This window comes from Mesoplodon bidens (assembly GCF_964165515.1).
Source record: "Mesoplodon bidens genome assembly, chromosome: 9".
In the NCBI taxonomy this organism is placed as follows: domain Eukaryota; kingdom Metazoa; phylum Chordata; class Mammalia; order Artiodactyla; family Ziphiidae; genus Mesoplodon; species Mesoplodon bidens.
Window position 1 is genome coordinate 104,134,067 of NC_138166.1, and position 18,454 is coordinate 104,152,520.

The 18,454-nt window shown below is 51.2% G+C and overlaps 2 long non-coding RNA genes across 3 annotated transcripts; both read right to left on the reverse strand.

Annotated features, from left to right (window-relative positions):
- Positions 1 to 461: 461 nt before the first annotated feature.
- Positions 462 to 3,318, reverse strand: LOC308622219. Its single transcript, XR_014016584.1, has 3 exons — positions 3,212 to 3,318; positions 2,224 to 2,445; positions 462 to 892 (listed from the first exon to the last, which is right to left on the reverse strand). It is a non-coding gene; the product is annotated as an uncharacterized lncRNA (long non-coding RNA).
- Positions 3,319 to 12,459: 9,141 nt separating this feature from the next.
- Positions 12,460 to 18,082, reverse strand: LOC308622218. 2 transcript variants are annotated; one of them, XR_014016582.1, is made up of 3 exons: positions 17,467 to 18,082; positions 14,371 to 16,422; positions 12,460 to 14,252 (listed from the first exon to the last, which is right to left on the reverse strand). It is a non-coding gene; the product is annotated as an uncharacterized lncRNA (long non-coding RNA). The 2 variants fall into 2 exon arrangements; XR_014016583.1 differs by having other exon boundaries at positions 14,371 to 14,644; positions 14,962 to 18,082.
- Positions 18,083 to 18,454: the final 372 nt, after the last annotated feature.

An 18,454-nucleotide genomic window follows, 5' to 3' on the forward strand; every position in this document is an offset into this window, starting at 1 on the left:
TCCCCGGCGGGGCTTGTTCAAACCTGATCACTGGGCCCCCTCGGGGTCCTGACTCAGCAGTTCTGGGGAGGGGGTCTGAAAATTTGCATTTTGAACGAGTTCTGCTTGGACTCTTCTAGGATTTATTTTATTCAAGGCAAGTAATTATAACTGGCATGTAAGCAACTTACTGTCACTTTTCTGTATTACCTCACACTGTAGTCATGAATGAGGTTTGTAAAAGACAGGACTAGTAAAAGTCAAAGATAACTTTGACATTTTGCTCCCTAACCTGAAGGAGAAGAAACGCAGGCTTGAAAGGAGAGAGGGGGCTGATCTGGAGAAACAGATGTGGAGCGAGGCTACTGAGAGCTTGTGTGTCGGAGGTGGGGTGGGGGTGATGAAATAAAAATTCTTTTTTTCTGTGTGTGTGGCACACGGGCCTCTCACTGTTGTGGCCTCTCCCGTCACGGAGCACAGGCTCCGGACACGCAGGCCCAGCGGCCATGGCTCACGGGTCCAGCCACTCCGTGGCATGTGGGATCTTCCCGGACCGGGGCACGAACCCGTGTCCCCTGCATCGGCAGGTGGACTCTCAACCACTGCGCCACCAGGGAAGCCCCAAAATTCCTATTTTAAGACAAGAAAATTTTAATGCAAAAGTTTTCTCTGCCTGCTTGGGACTCCTCCTTCCCCTCTACTGTGCACTGTGCATCTGCCTAATGCATCAACCAGAAATACCTGCTCAGCCATAAAGATCCATTTTTCTTCTTCTGGCACCAGCCGTGTTAACTCCTAAGAAGGTAGGAGTTTCCTTTCTCAATCCTGTAACAGGTCACGACGACCCACCACTCACCGTGAACGTGCAGACAGCTTTGGTGAACTTTATGTGCAATATCAATACATCACTTCCCTGAAAGAGAACAGACCAGTCAGATGATGTGGGGAGATACTGGGCCACACCTAATGGAAGTTCTGAGCTTAAATACTTATGACCTTATTAGTTACTAGCTATATTACTTGTATTCTATTTTACATTTCTTGCATTACCAAATGTGTGACTGAGCCTCAGATAAAATTAATGATGTTTAGGCAACTTGAAACGATTGATCAAATATCTAATTCTATAAGGTCAATGACTATAACCGTGTAACTCTAGATATGGGAAGAAACAACACGAGGGAATCATTTCCTGGACTGTAACAGATTAGCAGGACTGGTGGTCCAGAAGCCTGTGGTTACTGTTAACAGGGCCTAGGAACAGCACGTTGAGGGGCCCGTCAATGACATCCTCGCCTGACCTGGGAACGAGCGTTCCTAGTGCCGTGGGACAAATTGGTCATAAAATGCCTCCCAAACCTTAGCTGAAATTAAGACCAAAAGGGAAGGGGCTGTAAAATACAGAATGTTGCCCACCATCCAGTTCTACAAGCATCAGGCCCTTAGCCACTGCAGTCGCTGACCTACAATACACCCTGAAAGGAGTTCAGGGCAAAGATCAGGATGAGGCCCTTTGTGCTCTGGAGACTGACAAAACTCTCAGATGGTTAGATATGTTCAGGAGAGAATGTTATGAACCCAGTTTCTTTCATCTTCCCATATTTAGAAAAGCACTAAACCATTAACTAAAATATCTGTTTCCTACGAAGAGTAGTGACCTTCTACCAGGATGAGTGCTTGATTGCATGTACCCTTCCCCAGAATCACACATGTACTGACCTGCCCCGCGCCGCCTCTTCGGGGCTGTCCTCAGAGCTCTCTAAGAAACTGTCTCCTGGGTTATAATCCTCAGGTTGGCTCAAATAAAAATTTTCCATTTTTTCTTAGATTGACCATTGATCCTTTTTATATTTATTTATTTTTTGTCGACAGGGGCTAGAGGCAAAGAGGCTGAGAACGCTCACGGGAGAATGCGAGCTCGGGGGCCAGACAGCCCGGCCGATGCCTGGCTCTGCATGACCTTCAGCAAGTCTTAACCTCAGTTGCTATAAAATGGGGCAACTGCCTCTGTTATGGACGGAACTGTGTTCTCCAAAATTCTTCTGTTGAAGCCCTAACCCCCAGTGTGACTGTATTTGGAGATGAAGACTTTAGGGTGGTAATTCAGGTTGAATGGGGTCGTAGGGGTGGTGGACCCTTGTAAGAAGAAACACCAGGGCACCCTCTCTGAATGCACGCAGAGAAGAGGCCGTGTGGGCAGACAGCAAGAAGGCACCCTCTGCGAGCCAGCTAGAGAGGTCTCACCTGGACCCACCCTGACGGCACCTTGATCTTGGACTTCCAGCTCCAGAGCTGTGAATCCCCTGGTCCGTGGTACTTTGCCCTGGTTGCCTGAGCTGACCGAGACGGCCACCAGCTCTGCAGTCCTGCCGTTCAGCTTGGAGCTCAGCACATCACAGTCACCACAGCAGGTGGTTTAAGGACACAGATCTGCCAGCTCACGCAGTCACCACGGTGATCTGGGAACTGGAATGAACACACACGCATCACTACTTTTCCCTCTCTCCTCCCCCACACATCCCTTCCCTCCCCCAGAAGTGTGCACAGAAATTCAAGCAGCGCATTCAGAGCCTGGTTTCGGGAAGGTTTTGAATCCTGGGCAGGACCCTGCACTCCCAGGCGTGGCCGCTGGGTGGCACCCCGCACGCGAGAAGGTGGCTCTCAGGGGCCGGCCTGGACCGAGGCCAGTGAGGCCGAACCCAATTCTTCCTTTTAATCAAGTCAGCTTGAAAGACGGAGGCGGCATGAGTTATTTTTGCTTTAAACTCACTAGGACTGGTAGGACTGGTAGGACTACATTTCCCTTTAACGGGTGAAAATTTAGTACCTAAATTGAGACGTGCTTTATCTGTAAAACACACACCAGTTTTGAAGACTTAACATCAAAAAAAAAAAGTGAACTAGTATTAATGCATTTTTATACTGACTGCACATTGAAAGGATATTTGGTTACAATGGATTACAGAAGACACTGGCAATTTCCCTCGTTTCTTGTGACCCCTTTCATGTAGCTACAAGCACATTTAAATTGCTCGTGCAGCCCACAGTGCATTTCTGTGGGAGCTCAGACCTGGGGCTGCCCGGGACCCCCGCCTTCCGGCTGACATGGGCCACATCTGGGAGCACATGAAGTCAGGACCGCAAAGGGCCTTCTCTTGGTACTGAGGGAGAAAACCGAGGTCCAGAGGAGCCATGTGCCAGGCTTGGGGCACAGGGTCAGGGTCAGACTTACCAGTTTTACAAGGCTCCGCTTAGCCAAGGATTCATCTGGGGCCTCTGGTTATGGGCTGGGTCTTTCATCAATTCGACCAGCATTGACTGAGCAGCGAGTGCACTGGCCTGTGTGGGAGCCACGACAGGAATGAAGAACCCTGTGCTGGTGCGTAGACCCAGAGGGACAGAGAGGGAAGGGAGTGGGCTGTGGGCAGCAGCAAACGCCTGATCTGCAGGTGGGGACTTAAAACTCGGGGTGACACATGACACTGGGTGCAGGCTCGCAGCCTCAGAAGGCACCTGGTCCTGCTGCTGTGGGAGAGAGCCCTGTCTGGGAGATCAGATGAGATACAGATATTGATACAGAGGTGGATACAGATATAGATACAGAGGTAGATACAGATATTGATATAGAGATAGATACAGATATTGATACAGAGATACAGATATTGATACAAATATACAGAGATAGATACAGATATTGATACAGAGATAGATACAGATATTGATACAGAGATAGATACAGAGATAGATACAGATATTGATACAGAGAGAGATACAGAGATAGGTACAGATATTGATACAGAGATAGATACAGATATTGATACAGATATAGATACAGAGACAGACACAGAGATACAGATATTGATACAGATAGATACAAAGATTGATACAGATATAGATACAGAGATAGATACCAATATAGATACAGAGGTAGATATAGAGATACGGAGATAGATACAGAGATAGATACTGATATAGATAGAGAGATAGATACGGATATTGATACAGAGATAGATACCGATATAGATACAGAGATAGATCTATCTATACCTATATCTAGCTAGCTGGCTATATAGAGAGAGGGTGAGAGAGAGACAGAGACAGAGGGATTTAGCTTAAGGAGTTGGCCCACATGATTTTCAGGTTGCAAGTCTGAAATCTGCAGGGCAGTCTGGCAGGCTGAAGTCCAGGGAAGAGCTGATGCTGCAGCTCCAGCCTGAGGCAGAACTCCCCTTTCTTCAGGGAACCACACCCTTTTTCCTTTTAAGACCTTCAGCTGATTGGGAAAGCAATCTGCTTTACTCAGAATGTATTGATTTAAATGTTAATCTCATCTAAAATAGACCTTCACAGCAACATCTGGGCTGGCGTTTAACCAATTATCTGGGTACTGTGGCCCAGACAAGTTGACACATAAAATTCACCATCAAACCACCCCGACATCCAGGAAATGAAGAGCTAACGCTGGTTGCCTCAAGCTGTAGGTGAGTTCTTTCTGGTTGGCTGGTGCTTCCCCAGCCTAGGCATCCTTGAGGGTTTGGAATGTCAGCCCTGGGTTAGGGCCCCCTGGGGGATGTCCTCTGGTCCCCAGCCTGCTCTACCTTTCTGAATTCTGCTCCGTAGAGACCAGCTCCATCTCTCCTCCTGAAGGAAGGCCTCCTGAGACCCTGAGCCCTCACTGTCACCACCTCCTCTGAATCCTGAGCTCCAGCTGCCTGCACCACTGAACAAAAGAGTTCACCTGGTTCCTGAAACATGTTTTGTATGGTTTAAGTTCGGGGTGCCGCGTCCACGGGCCCAGCTAGATCACACACTCCCTAGAGTCAGGGGCTGCATCCCCCATAACCAGTTCTGTCACAACTGCGTCCAGCAACAGCATCCACCAGATGTCCTCCAACTCCTGGCGCTGCTTGAGAAAGACGTGCCTTTTCTTCCCTCTTTAGCAGTTTCTTCTCGCCCACGAGACGTTTATGCTTTTCCAATCTGGGGATGAGCTTAGGTTCCCCTCTTGGCCGCTCTCCGTGGACCTGTAAATGTTACCTGTCTCTCCTGGTAGTGTTTATCCTTCTGCATGAAAAGTTTTTCCCGTTTTCCTCCCTCCTCATCTACACGTCCCTGTCGGCTGGTCATCCCTTCCCATGATCATGTGGCCATAATATTCTCAGACATTAAGCTCAAGCTCACCTCAGGGATCGGTTTTCTCTCTGGATTCAGTATACAACCTGAGTCAGTCCACATGGCCAAGTATAATCTTAAAAAGTTAAAAATAAGACTCTCATACAAATATGGGGTGAACACCTGCCAAAGATTTGTTGAACTCAGCCTGGGAGCCAGCAAAATGGTAAAGCTGGTTCAATAAGCAGCAGAGAACAGGGTTTTATGCCATGCGATGGGCCTGAAGTTTCTTCTAAGTCAGAGGCAAAGGTGACCACTGTCCTGCAGGGAAATAGAACTGCAGCCTTTGGGTCATCTTCTCCACCAAACAGAAATCATCTGCATCTCTACTGATTAAAAAAATCCATAAATTAACATGTAATGTCACAGAGTGTAAGTGCAAGTCAAATTCAGGTGCAGCCCCGGATGACTGAGGATCTCAGCTCAGCAACAAGGCAAATGGGGCAGCACATCTTTTCGATTTCACACTGGAGCCTTGTCTGTGGCTGTATGTTATGGCAGCCACAGGACACTAATATGCTCACTCGGTGTCTGGGATCTCAGCTGTGTGAGCTGGAACCATGGGGGGCTGGTTGGACACTCCCTCTCTCCCTGGGGCTAGCTTGCACTCCCTCCCAGTATGGTGGTCTCAGGGTGGCCAGACTTCATCCAGGTGCTGGTCTCCAAGAGGGGATCCCGTGTCACTGAAGGAAGAAGTTACACAGCATCCCTCCCACCCCAGAGCAGGTTACAGGGCCAGCCCGGACACAGGGGGTGGGAGATAGATCTCACTCTCCACAGAACGGGGTAAAGATTCTCCCGGAGGGTTCCGTGTGGCTGCTCTGTGACTGCAGGCGGGCCCACCAGCCATCATGCCGTGCCCTCCTACGGCCTTCCAGCTGGCAGACCGACCTCAACTCTGAAGCCACGGGCCAAGTTTTAAGAGCCCAGGACCCTTGAAGGACACAGATGCACTGAACAAGGTCTAAGTCCAGAGGGAAGATTAGCAAATACGTACAATTATGTTCTTTCAGGTTTTTTCTTTTAATATACAAATTTTATTAATTTCCGGAGAAGGAAATAAAAAAAGATGCTGCAGTGATACCGCGCCCACAGAAAATCTTCGACAACTGAACAAGGATACAGACTGACAGACGTCAGGGCGGCGAGCTCTGAGCTGTGGGGTGAAGGAGGCAAGAGGCCATGCTCCCCACCCCCCTTCCCCCATCCTCGCTCCCTCCCATCTGCCCCGGGGCCCCCACCCCAGAGCTCCCGGGGCGGGCGGGCTTTGCCGCTCCACAGAGGAATGAGCACGGAGCTCGTTAATCACAGTGTCCCTGGCTCACAAGGAGCTTGGTCGTACTGAACCCAGTTTGGGCCTGATTGAACCTCGTCCGCCTCAGATGCCCCAGGAAACCTAAGTCCCTGCAGAGCAAGGCTGTCCGTGATCAGAAAGTCTGGGCGCCCTTTTTAGAATTAACTCCCGGGCCACAGAGTGGAGCGTCCTCGTCCACACAGCAGCTTTACGATTTCATAAGTGACCAGCTGACCCGATTTGTCCCCAGCACCTGTGAGGAAGGTGGTGTGGACCCCTCCAAGGTTCTTAAAGGTGCGCAAGCCGACCTTCAGAGAGGCCAGCTGCTCTGCCCGGTTTTCTCAGCCGGAAACGGTCTGGAGGGCCAACTCCATCTTCCCTGGAGAAGCTAATATGACCCAGAGGTGGAGTTCCAGAGCCAAGCTGTCTGTCTTTGCTCCCACGTCCGTCCCGCACTGTCGCGGGTGAGGGTGAAGCAAGCCGGGGTGCCCCTGCTTCCCTGCCATGGGGCCAGCGGCTCAGCAGACCGGGCAGCACCATGGAGGCTGCAGCTTGAATGCAGCAAGATGTCTGGTGAGCCACGAAGCCCGGTGGACAGCGTGGAAGCAGGAGCATCACGGTACTACTCAGAAGACCAGGGGGAGGAGTACTGGGCCGCATGAGATCACCGCAACAGGGGCCGACCCACGGCACCTGCCCCGAGCCAGCACTGGGCAGGCCGGCGGTCCCCAAGCCAGGCAGTTTTGTGTCCCTGGGGACACTCTGGATTGTCCCGACTGGAGGAGGGAGGGTGTTGCTGGCGCCTGGTGGGTGGAGGCCAGGGAGCCACTGGTCCTCCCGTGACCATCCAGCCCCGGTCTTCCGTGCCAAGGCCAAGAACGCCGGGTGCAGGTGCTTACTTGCTGTTAACACAGTGAACCGCATACACCCCTGGGAGCAGACACTACAATCAGGCCTTAATTAAGCTCCGGGCTACACACTTAGTGAGCGTCTCATTTACGGGAGTGAACCGGCAAGACCGGCTGGCAGGTCGACGCAGAAGGTACCAGATTTAATCAGACGCTTGTGTTGGTTGAATCACTGCAACCCAAGTAGGAATAATCAGCTCAGGTAAGTGATGGCTGTCAACCCAGATTGAAGGCCCTGCTGCTCGGAACTCCGTCCTGGGCCCTGAAGTGGCCAGAATTTTATCAATCACCTGGACGAAGATGCGGTGGTGAAGTTAATGAAATTGTCAAACTGAACAAAGCCTGGAGAGATACCTTAAATAGAGGAAGGCCCCTAAGGTGGACATGTGCAGGGACAAGTGAGAAGCTCTGTGTTTGCGAGCAGAGTACCCCCGCTGCCCCAGCCAAGCCCCCGGGGCAGCTCTCCTGACCCCTCACCCCCAGAACGGCCAGTGCAGCGGGAAGTCCAGTGGGGAGTGCAGACGCAGCTGTGTGCACACAGCAACACGGGACTCTGGCACGTGCTTTACACCGCAGGTCACCTGCACTTTCTTGTCTGATCTAAGCCTAAAACCAGTGGATAAGGGGTGGCCAGAGGTACAATTAAACCCATTTCTACACATGGCGTTCAGAGGGGCCACGTGACTTCTAGTAATAGCAGAGATGGGTTTGGAAACCAGGTGTTTTTTCCAAATCCGCCTTCTTCTCGCTTTGGCCGGAGCCCCAGGAGGGGCTGGACGCTACAGGCTGCGGGTAGAGGGAGCTGTCCCCAGTGGAATATGTGCCCAAATACAAAGGGAAACTCCTCTAGGCGTCCAGACAAAAGAAAAGGGAAAGAAAATCAGACTTTGTCACTTCCGTAAGCCTCCCCACATTCCATACACTGGCCGCTGCACGAGGAAATCCCACAGGAGATGAAGACCACGAGATGGGGGCTCCGGGGACTTTGTGGAGGCTGGCTGCACGATCGAGAAGCAAATCCAGCTCCATGGTTCTAGTCAAGAAATTCACCCAAAATTCACCCAGGTATTTAAAACGGAAAAAAATCAAAGTATAGGCAAAGGCATACCCACCCACAAAAAGGCTGAGGTCTCGGTCTTAACGTGAAACAAGGTAGTTTTGCAGCCAAAACACATGCAGTGAGGTAAAGCAAAGGCACTTTGAGACCTTTAGCATTATGATTTACAATAAAGATGTAGCAGTTGTGAATATTAATACCCTAAATATTATTGTAAGACTTTCAAGAAGCAGCAATTACAGAAGATACAAGGAAAATAGGCAGAAACACAGGATTTATAGGAGACTTTGTTTGTTCACTTTGGCTGTGATCCACTTTTCCCGCCTCCTTTGAGTTATTTGAACTTTTTTTAGTATTCCATCTTAGATGATCTATTGTCTTTTTGGCTATATCTTTTTGCTATTAGCAGTTGCTCTAGGGATTACAGTATGCTTACCTAACATCTCACATCTGCTTACAGGTAATATTTTACCATCTCAAGTTAACTGCCGAAGCCTCACAACCATATTGTTCCCTTTCTCCTCCCCTGCTATGTTTCAGTTGTCAGATGTGTCACATCTCCAGAGTTAATAAACCCAAAAGATGTTATAATCTTGCTTTCAACAGTCACATACATTTTAAAGAATTTAAGAGGAGGAAAAGAGTCTATCATAGTTTCCCAGTTTTTACCATTATTCACAAAAATTGGCAAATTTATAAGTCAAAATTTCAGTTAATTTCAAAGAGGAGAAACAATGCAGAAAATGTTTCTAATTATAGTGAAATACAACTAGAGGTTGACAAAAATCACAAAACCAGAAAAGGCCTTCACCTAGAAATTTTATAATTCCCTATTAATCAACTTTTGAATCAGAAGGAAATACAAAGTGAAATTATAGAATTTCTGGGAAATAACAGTGAAAATACTAGATGAAATTTATGGACTATAACTAAAGCATGTTCACAGACTTAAATATTTACATCGGTAAAAAAGAAATTATATATATGCATCATCTCACTCAAAAAGTTGGAAAAAGAGAGATAAAATAAACTGAAGCAGGGACTTCCCTGGTGGTCCAGTGGTTAACGCTCCACACGTCCACTGCAGGGGACACAGGTTCCATCCCTGGTTGGGGAACTAAGATCCTGCATGCCGAGTGGTGTGGCCAAAAAAAAAAAAAAAAAACTGAAGCAAAGCAGAAGAAGGATCAATAAGATAACAGGAAAAAATGAATTATGAACAGTGTAGTAGCTGGATTTACGAGTAAATTAAAAAGCTGGTTAATTCCTAATCAAAGAAAAAGGGAGAAGATTTAAAAACACAAACCAAGAAACGACAAAGGGGATGTAACCCCCAGGTGGTGTGCTAAGTGCTTCCCACACACTATTGCACAGGCTCTCACAATAACCCTATAATAGTAGCCGTCTGCATCATTATTGTTATGTTTACCGCCATTTACAAGTGAGACCCTGTGGCCCTGAGAGGTCGTGGACTCACGTTGGTCTCCAGCTCCAGCTCTGGGTGGAGCTGAAACCCCAGCCCCCCGCTGGCGCCGTGATGCCGTCCTAATGGTGCTGACGGGTTGGGTGTAGGAGCCAATGCAGACCGTTTTGATCTGGCATCAGCCCTGCCTCTTAGTGAAATCAGCGCGGCGTTTCCCACTGCCTGCGACGTGGACCACTTTAATCTGAGAGTGTTTACAGCGTCAGGAGGCAGACACTGACTCATCTTTCATGGTTCCAAATACACAGCCTACTTCTTTCTCATGCAGGAAAGCGGTTTGCAAGAAGGAGGACACGACATCTAATATTTTTAGTCCATTTTCACTTAGTTGATTGAGCTAGAGCAGAGGAAACTGTGGTCTAGAAAAAATTAAATACATGAATGCCCTTTGATCTTTGCTGCCGGCCACCCGATGAGACTGGGGTAGGGTGCCAGCCAGACTGACAGCCCTTCACGTTCCTTCAGCTCCCTTCAGTGTTGACAACAGATTCTAACTCAGGGCTCCCCTCGTGCTCAGGCGACAAAACAGCCTGCCCATGGCTCCAGGACGACATCCCCCCTCCTTGGGGGAGACCTCAGGAAGGACAGAACCGACACAGAGAGACTGTCATTGGTCAACCCACCCATTTTATAGATGGGGAAGTGGAGGCCCTTTGCTCATACAAGGACCCACAGATTGCTGTTGGCTGGGTGGTGGTTCTTTTGTCCATACTTTCCCCCAAAACCACTATTTCCAGGCTGTCTTTCCAGGCTGAATTCGATAACGGTTCCCTCCTGTGGTGTCAAAGTTGCCCAGAACATGCCAGTTAGACAGGCTCATCTCCTCTTGTGAGTCTGGGGACCTGGTTGAGTTCTGGTTCTGTCAATAGCAGGGAAATGGCCTCTGGACAAGAAGCTGAAGTCACTTCTCTTCCCAAAGCCTGCCACCATCACCAGGTCCTTCCCCAGCTCAGGCCTGGGGAGCCCTTGAACTTTCTCCTTCCCTTCCAGCAAAAGCTATCATGTGGAAAGGCTTTGACCGCAGCGTCTCACCTGCTGGGCCTCTTGCCTCCCTGAGCTGGGAACGGTCCCACCTCCAGGTAGGACAGTGTAGGGCCAGGGGGGTTACACGGGGGCTTCCTGACCCTTATCCCTTGCTCCTGCAGCGGGAGGAGGCTTCCACAAGCCAGTGGTTCTCGACCAGGGGGACATTCCACAATCCTGGGGACAGTTTTTGTTGTGACAACTGGAGGGCAGTCTGCTACTGACACGCAGCAGGGAGAGGACAGGGATGCTGTTAAACATCCAGCCGTGCACAGGTGTCCCACGGCAGAACCACCTGCTGCAAACTTCCAACAGCGCTGAGGACGGGACAGTGTGTCCACGTCTCCCTTCCACACACTCGTACTCTCAGGCTCAGGCAGCACCCAGACTGAGGAACAAACTTTCAAAGAAATAGCTGTAAGTGACAGTTTTCTCACCCACAAAGTGCGAGATGATAACACCAACCCAACAGGACTGCTGTAAGGGCTGAGGATGTTGAAACCTGCTCTGAGACGAGCACCGCCAGGACCCCAGGCTCTCCCTGCAGCCTGGGGAGACCTGTGTCTCTGGAGAGAGAGCAGGCATCTCCATGGGCTTCATCCCCCAGGGCTGCATTCAGGTCCTTCTCCGCCTCTCAGGGGTGATTACCCAGGGCTCGGTCGATAGCTGATCCACTCTGTCTGTATCGCCCTGGGTGGTTTCCTTTCTTCCTGGCTTGGAGTTAGGTGGTCTCCACGGTCACGCATGAGTCCAGACTCATATTCAGGTATGAGCCTCAGATTCTCCTGGGGCACAGCTCTACCTCATCCCAAAGGACATGAAAATGAAACAGGAGGAAACAGCTCTAGACATTTGGGCATAACTTCCCCAGCTCAGCTCTCGTCTGCCGCCGGGGTTCCATTTCCCTGTCAGGCCAATAAAATACAGGCTGCAGATGTGAGATGTGGTCCAGGGGTCTGCATTTTTAACCAGCGCCGTGCATTATTCTAAAGCAGAGGCTCCAGAACCACCTTTCAGAAGCTCCAGACTGAGAGTTGTGAGGAGGTGACTACCTCCCAGCCAGGTGGAGGGTCCTCACCAGAAACTGAATCAGCCAGAACCTTGATCTTGGACCTCCCGTCTCCAGAACTGTGAGAAGATACATTTCTGTTGTTCAAACCTCCCAGTCTGGGGTATTTTGTTATGCGGCCTGAGCTAAGACAGCTTCTATCCCGCCTGGACTAAATCCAGAGGTTGTTCCGTGGTCACCTCTTCAGATGCACGTCCCCCTCAGCTCCCGCCATGCTGCCTTCTTCGTGGTCCTCAAGCAGACTGGCTCATTCCCGCCCGCAGGCTCTTCCCACAACCGAGCCACCAACATGGCCGGCAGACAGCCCCTCTCTAACACTGAACTTAGAATCTTTCTCCTGTCGTCTTGGGTTCGCCTCTGCCAGCTTTGTCACCACCTAATGTCACGCCGTAGGTTCACTCACGAACCTACGTTAAGAGCTTCCCTCTCGGGATGGAGCCCCCGCCCCGTCCCAAGAGGGAAGCTCTGGTGGGCACGGTGCCCCTTCCCAGGCCCCGGTGCCAGGGACGTAGTTGGAGCTCAAAAATACAGGTCAGTAGGTTCCTCAAGAACTGAGATGTTGCAAGTGATGCAGAATTTATACCAACACGTAGGAGAACTGTCACTCTACACCTGTGACATCCCTACTGTAGAAGGAAGCTCCCACACAGTGGTTGGGCCCCTGGGGCTCCAAGGCCTCCTCCGGGCCCGTGAGGTCAAAGCCGTTTTCATGAGGCGAAGACGCTTTCTGTCCTTTCCATTTACTCTTGAGTGGCCAGTGGAGCTTTCCAGAGGCTACACAACGTGTGATGTCCCAGCAGACGGGAGACAGAACAGACAGGAGAATGCAGACATTAAGGCAATTTGCGACGATATAAAACAATGCCACTCATCTCGCTGACTTTGTTTTGGAATATAATTCTTTTTCATACCACTGTGTGTTTTTTTTTTTTTTTTTTGGCGGTACGCGGGCCTCTCACTGTTGTGGCCTCTCCCGTTGCGGAGCACAGGCTCCGGACGCGCAGGCTCAGCGGCCACGGCACACGGGCCCAGCCGCTCCGCGGCATGTGGGATCCTCCCGGACCGGGGCACGAACCCGTGTCCCCTGCATCAGCAGGCAGACTCTCAACCACTGCACCACCAGGGAAGCCCCCAATGGGTTCTTTTTTTATATATATATATTAACGTGTGATGGGTCTGTTTTTATTTTTCAATGAATGAATGTATTTTAGTTTCTCAGTTTTAGCTTCTATTATGATAAATGCCAACAGATGTAATCCATGACAACAATAGCTCTCAGGGGTCCTCAATGACTTTGAAGAGTGTGCCAGGGTCCTGAGACCAAACGTTTGAGAAGTGCTGTCATGGAATGCTCTGCAGCAGTGACAAGACAGGATAGATTGTTCTGTTTTATTAATCTGAAAGCTCTCCACCTCATCCTGTTACATAAGGTCTATAGCCGGAGCCCATTTATATAATAGTAATTTGTTTGGCTGTAATGATACATGTAGGTATCTTCACAGCAAAATGTCTGGTGGGAAAACTGGCCGCCGTTCGTGGTGGCCACTTCTGGGAGGACAGCAGACACAAGGTGTGGAAGAAGACTTGTATTTTTTCCTACGTCTGTTTGTACTTGATGAATTTTTGTACTGTGGGACTTATTCATTTATTACACAAGCTTTTTAAATTAAAGGATGGAGGGGAGGTAGAAGCCTGGAGAGGCTGGGCTGGTCAGCAGGGGAGCCTCGCAGGGAGGTGGAGAGGCCCCACAGACCAGAGTGCGGGGCCATCCCTTCAATCCGGAACAATGTCAACATCACAGCAGGGTGGGGAATTAATGGGTACAGCTGCCCAACTTGAACTCTTGGCTTCTTTTTCCCGATACTTTCTTAATCCTTTACACCTGCTGCGGCTACTGTTTCTAAGCAAACAGTCAACACCACTCTTATCGCAGCAGAGGCTATTCCCTGGGGTTGAGAAGCCCGGAGAGCGGGGAGGCCCCTTGCTGAACACGCCACGCAGGTGCTGGTGACAAGACCAGGCTGGCAGGTGTGTACACTAGGTACCTCTCTGGCTGGAATCTTATCTCCTCTCAGGTGAATCTCAGCAAAAATGTGACAGTCAGTTTCCCAGTTTGCTCTGTGTGGGCCACGCAGCTTCAGCTCCGGACCTCGTGGTTGGTGCCAACACTCCCTTTTGACTGAGATCTCCGGCCAGCACTCGGGTTTGGTGCCTCCAGAAATGGAGTGTCTTGGGGTCTTCGTGTGTTGCTGGAACGGCCGGCACTCCTGATGAAGACGGGAATTTGTGGATGTGTTTAAGCACACATATCCCAACTGCAGTTTCAGGCTATATTGTCCCTAGAGGTAAATATTGATTTGGTATTTAAGCTCCATCAATATTTACCTCTTAGGTCAATAAAGCTTGATGTTTATCTCAATTGATGCTGATATCTGCTTAGAGTTTATTCTAGTCCCGACCTTTCATCCAGCAGCTGGGGGAGGGAAGGGGCCGGTTGGACGGAAGGATCAAGGCTGCTGGCTTGGACTGAGTCTTCCCGGCTTCACGTCCCTGGGCCCCGTTCCCTGGTGGCTGAGAGGCCCCTTCACCTGCATGTGATGGCGCCTCGCTGCAGTGAGGAGCCGGGAGGCCGCTGCCCAAGGTTTGTGGGTGGCAGAGACTGGAAAATAAGACACGGTTTTACATTTGGATGGACTAAAAAGTTGTCTGCACTGATTTCACTGGGACTGCTTGGAAGCAAATTTCTGGGGAAAGTTACAGAAACAAGCAGATGGCCTTAAAACTGGGACCAGGGACGTGAGGACTCTGGTTCCCACAGGCGGGCCCACTGGAGAGCGGGGGAGGGCCCCTGCCCCGCCTCTCAGCCGGAAGGAGCCCTCAGCCAGGGCGGTCCTGTCCATCCTGCTCAGGGGCACCGAGGAGAGCATGGTGGGGTAGGAGGCTCGAGGGTGGGCTGGTCCCGGCCCCTCCGCTCACCGAGACCTGGGCAGCTTCCACGGGGGTGACGGTTAACTTTACATGACAACTTGGCTGGGCCACATGCGCCCAGACATTTGGACATTATCCTGGGTGTGCCAGTGAAGGTGTTCCTGGAAGAGATTAACATTTGGATCTGTAGACTGAGTACAGCAGGTTGCCCTCCCTGTGTGCGTGGGCCTCATCCAATCCGTTGGAGGCCTGGATAGAACAAAAGGGCGCCGGAGAACCGCCTGTGTTCAAGCTGGGACGTGGGATTTCTTCCGCGCTCGGACTGCATCTCACCCCATCGGCTGTTCTGGGTCTCCCACTAGCAGGACGGCCAACTGGAGGACGTGTCAGCTTCCACAATCACGTGAGCCAATTCCTTACAATGCAGAGATATATGTATTTCTCTCTCCTACTGGTTCTGTCTCTCTGGAGAACCTGGCTGCCTGCTGCACTCACCTGCCTGAAGCTCTCAGCTTCCATGGCCTTCTGACCCTGGCTCTGCAAAAGATGTGAGGGTGACATCTCCTGGCCACTGAAAGGACCGGTCAGCGTGACCTGGGGCTCTGGGATGCCGGACTGCGTCCAGGGGGCTGGCGTCCACAGCGAGCTGGGCCCAGTGTGTCTTGGCCTCCGCGACGGACACGAGCACCCAGGCTTCGAAGCTGCGCGAAAGGCCAGCACAGCCCAGGGCCCCGTTTGCACCATCGGCGGGGCCTAAGCAAGCCGTCACTGCTGCTGTGGGCACTCAAGGGACCTGGTTAAGGGGGGCAGGTCGCAAGATGGGAGCCCAGGTTTGGAGACAGGTCACCTGGATCGAATCCCTTTTCGCTCTGGACAGCTGAGAGCCTGGGTATGGGGCCAGCTCCGCAGGGACGGTGCGCTCGGGCATGGGGGCTCAGAGGCACCAGGGGAGCAGGTGTGCTGTGTCCCTGGGGCCTGTTGCCCCCTGGGTGAGCCAGCAGCCAGCACCTTTGCCCCACGGGCCTCCGCGCAGCTGCCAGAGATGTTTCCCAGAGTCGGGTGTGGAGGCGCCTCAGCTGACACGGCGCCCTGCCTTCCCCACCTGGGCACACCTGGAGGCCTCTCATGCCGCAACTCCCAGGGCCCCAGTGGCTCCCTCTGTGGCTCCCCTGGTGGAACCTCCCCTGCCTGAACCTCCCAGAACCAGTCCCACGCCCTAGATCAGACAACCCAGAAGCCCAAGGGGTGAGCCTGATGGAAACGGGGCTGTCCTGGTTGAAGGACACGGAGCCCACCTGTCAGCCCGCTGCCTTTGCCCCCTATGCCCCGGGCTCTGCTGAGCACCTTGGAAACTCGGCCCGCCCCAGAGGCCCAAGACCCTCCAGGGGACCCACGGCCCTTCTCTGCGCAGCTACATGTCTGTGTGCCCCAAGGTCTTCTGCTCTTTCTCCAGCCAAAACGAGACACGACGGACGGACTGAAGAAGCAGACAGGAAAATCCAGCGTCTTCTACTAAGCCAGACAGTAAAGAGAGGTGCAAAAATGTAACTATTGCTGTTTGTCGTAAAATATAAAGTCTTTATCATTGTTATTTTTTAGTGATTAAGAAATGTTTTCAAATATTCTCGGTTTTATTTTCTAATATGGTAAATTTCTAATTGGTAATTTCTCACATGGTAAATATCACTGGGGCCCCCTCGGTCACTTCTGCGAGTGTGAAGAGGTTTCGAGACTGAGCACTTGAGTACCGTGCTCGAGATCATTGCTCTGTGCCCCCTCCAGCAAACCAGTGTCCTGGGTTCCTTGTCACCTGTCACCTGGGCCTCTCAGGTGAGGGTGAGAACAGGCGCTCTTCTCAGCCCTTTGCAAATATTAACACACTTGATCCTCAGGATGCCAAGAGGTGAGCATTATTATATCCCCTTTTTGAGAGGAAGCACAGAGAGGTTAAGACACTTGCTGGTGGGCACACAGCCAGGAAGGGACAGCGTGAGGGTCCAATCCAGGCAGGCTGCCTACAGAGTCCAGGCTCACGCTATAGGCTGTGCCACCTCACACGACAAAAATGCCAAACTATTTGTTGCTGACACTCACTGGCCCACAACCTCCCTGAGCTACATTTGCATTTTAAGAAGTTTTTGAAGGACTTCCCTGGTGGCACAGTGGTTAGGAATCCGCCTGCCAATGCAGGGGACATGGGTTCGAGCCCTGGTCCAAGAAGATCCCACGTGCCACGGAGCAACTAAGCCCGCGCGCCACAACTACTGAGCCTGCGCTCTAGAGCCCGTGCGCCACAACGAGAGAAGCCACCGCAATGAGAAGTGCTCGCCGCAACTAGAGAAAGCCCGCGTGCAGCAACGAAGACCCAACACAGCCAAAAATAAATTTAAAAAAAAAAGAATAGTGTTTGATGTCCTGGCCCAGTGGTTTCCAGCCACAGATGCTACTACCTCCCGTGGCTTAAAACTGCTTGTGTGTGTGTGTGTGTGTGTGTGTGTGTGTGTGTGTTTCCTAGGGCTGCTGTAACACACCATGACTGGGTGGCTTACTCACAGAAAGGTACTTTCTCACATTTCTAGAGGTTAGAAGTCCAAGACCAAGGTGTCAGCAGCGTTGATTTCTTCCAAGGCCTCTCTCCTTGCCGTGTAGACGCCGTCTCCTCCCTGTGTCCTCACACGGCCGTCCCTCTGTGCGTGTCTGTGTCCTGACCTCCTCTTCTTATAAGGACACTGGTCAGATTGGATCAGGGCCCACCCACGACCTCATTTAACTTCATCACCTCTTGAAAGGCCCATCTCCAAATACAGTCACATTCTGAGGCACTTGATACTTGAAATACTGTGAAATTCTCACCTTATTTAAAACCGCAGTTCAGTCAAGATGATTTTTCTCGTGGGCTAAGCACTTCCTCACCTCCTCGGGAAATAGACAAGCCGCAGGTCTCCTGGCACATGAGTCCATTTCTTTGTCCAGCATCTTCTGCCTCTCGAGTGTCCTTTGTACAAATGACTGGCTTACTTTCTGGGTTAGCTGATTAGTGGAACAGGCAGAAGCAGCTGCTCAGGTTAAGAGGTTGGGATGAATACCCCCGCCAAATGGGAAGAAGCACTAGCCAATACTCAAAAGCAGAAGCCTCTAATTCAGAAGTTTTGCTTTAGGAGAAAACACTGAGAGAGGGGAGGCGGGAGGGGGAGAGGGAGGGAGGGAGGGAGACAGAGACGGAGACGGAGACGGAGACAGGAGACTGGAGACAGGAGAGGCCGGGGAGGAGACAGCGAGCCTTCTCACTTTGCTTGGGAACAGAGCACGTCGGAAAACAATTTGGAATCTTTTCCAGGAAGCGTCTCCCCATTTTCCTTCTGCTTCCCCGTAAGTAAATACTCCAAAACCTGGGGTCAGGAGGTTTGCACAGCTCTAGTGGTTACGGTTGGCTTACTTAATCAGAGCTGTGATTTCAGGCCGCCACCAGGAGTCCCCGAGACCTCAGCCCTGCCGCCCCCAACCCCACATCAGGGGGACTCGCCCTGGAGGCTATTTTTAT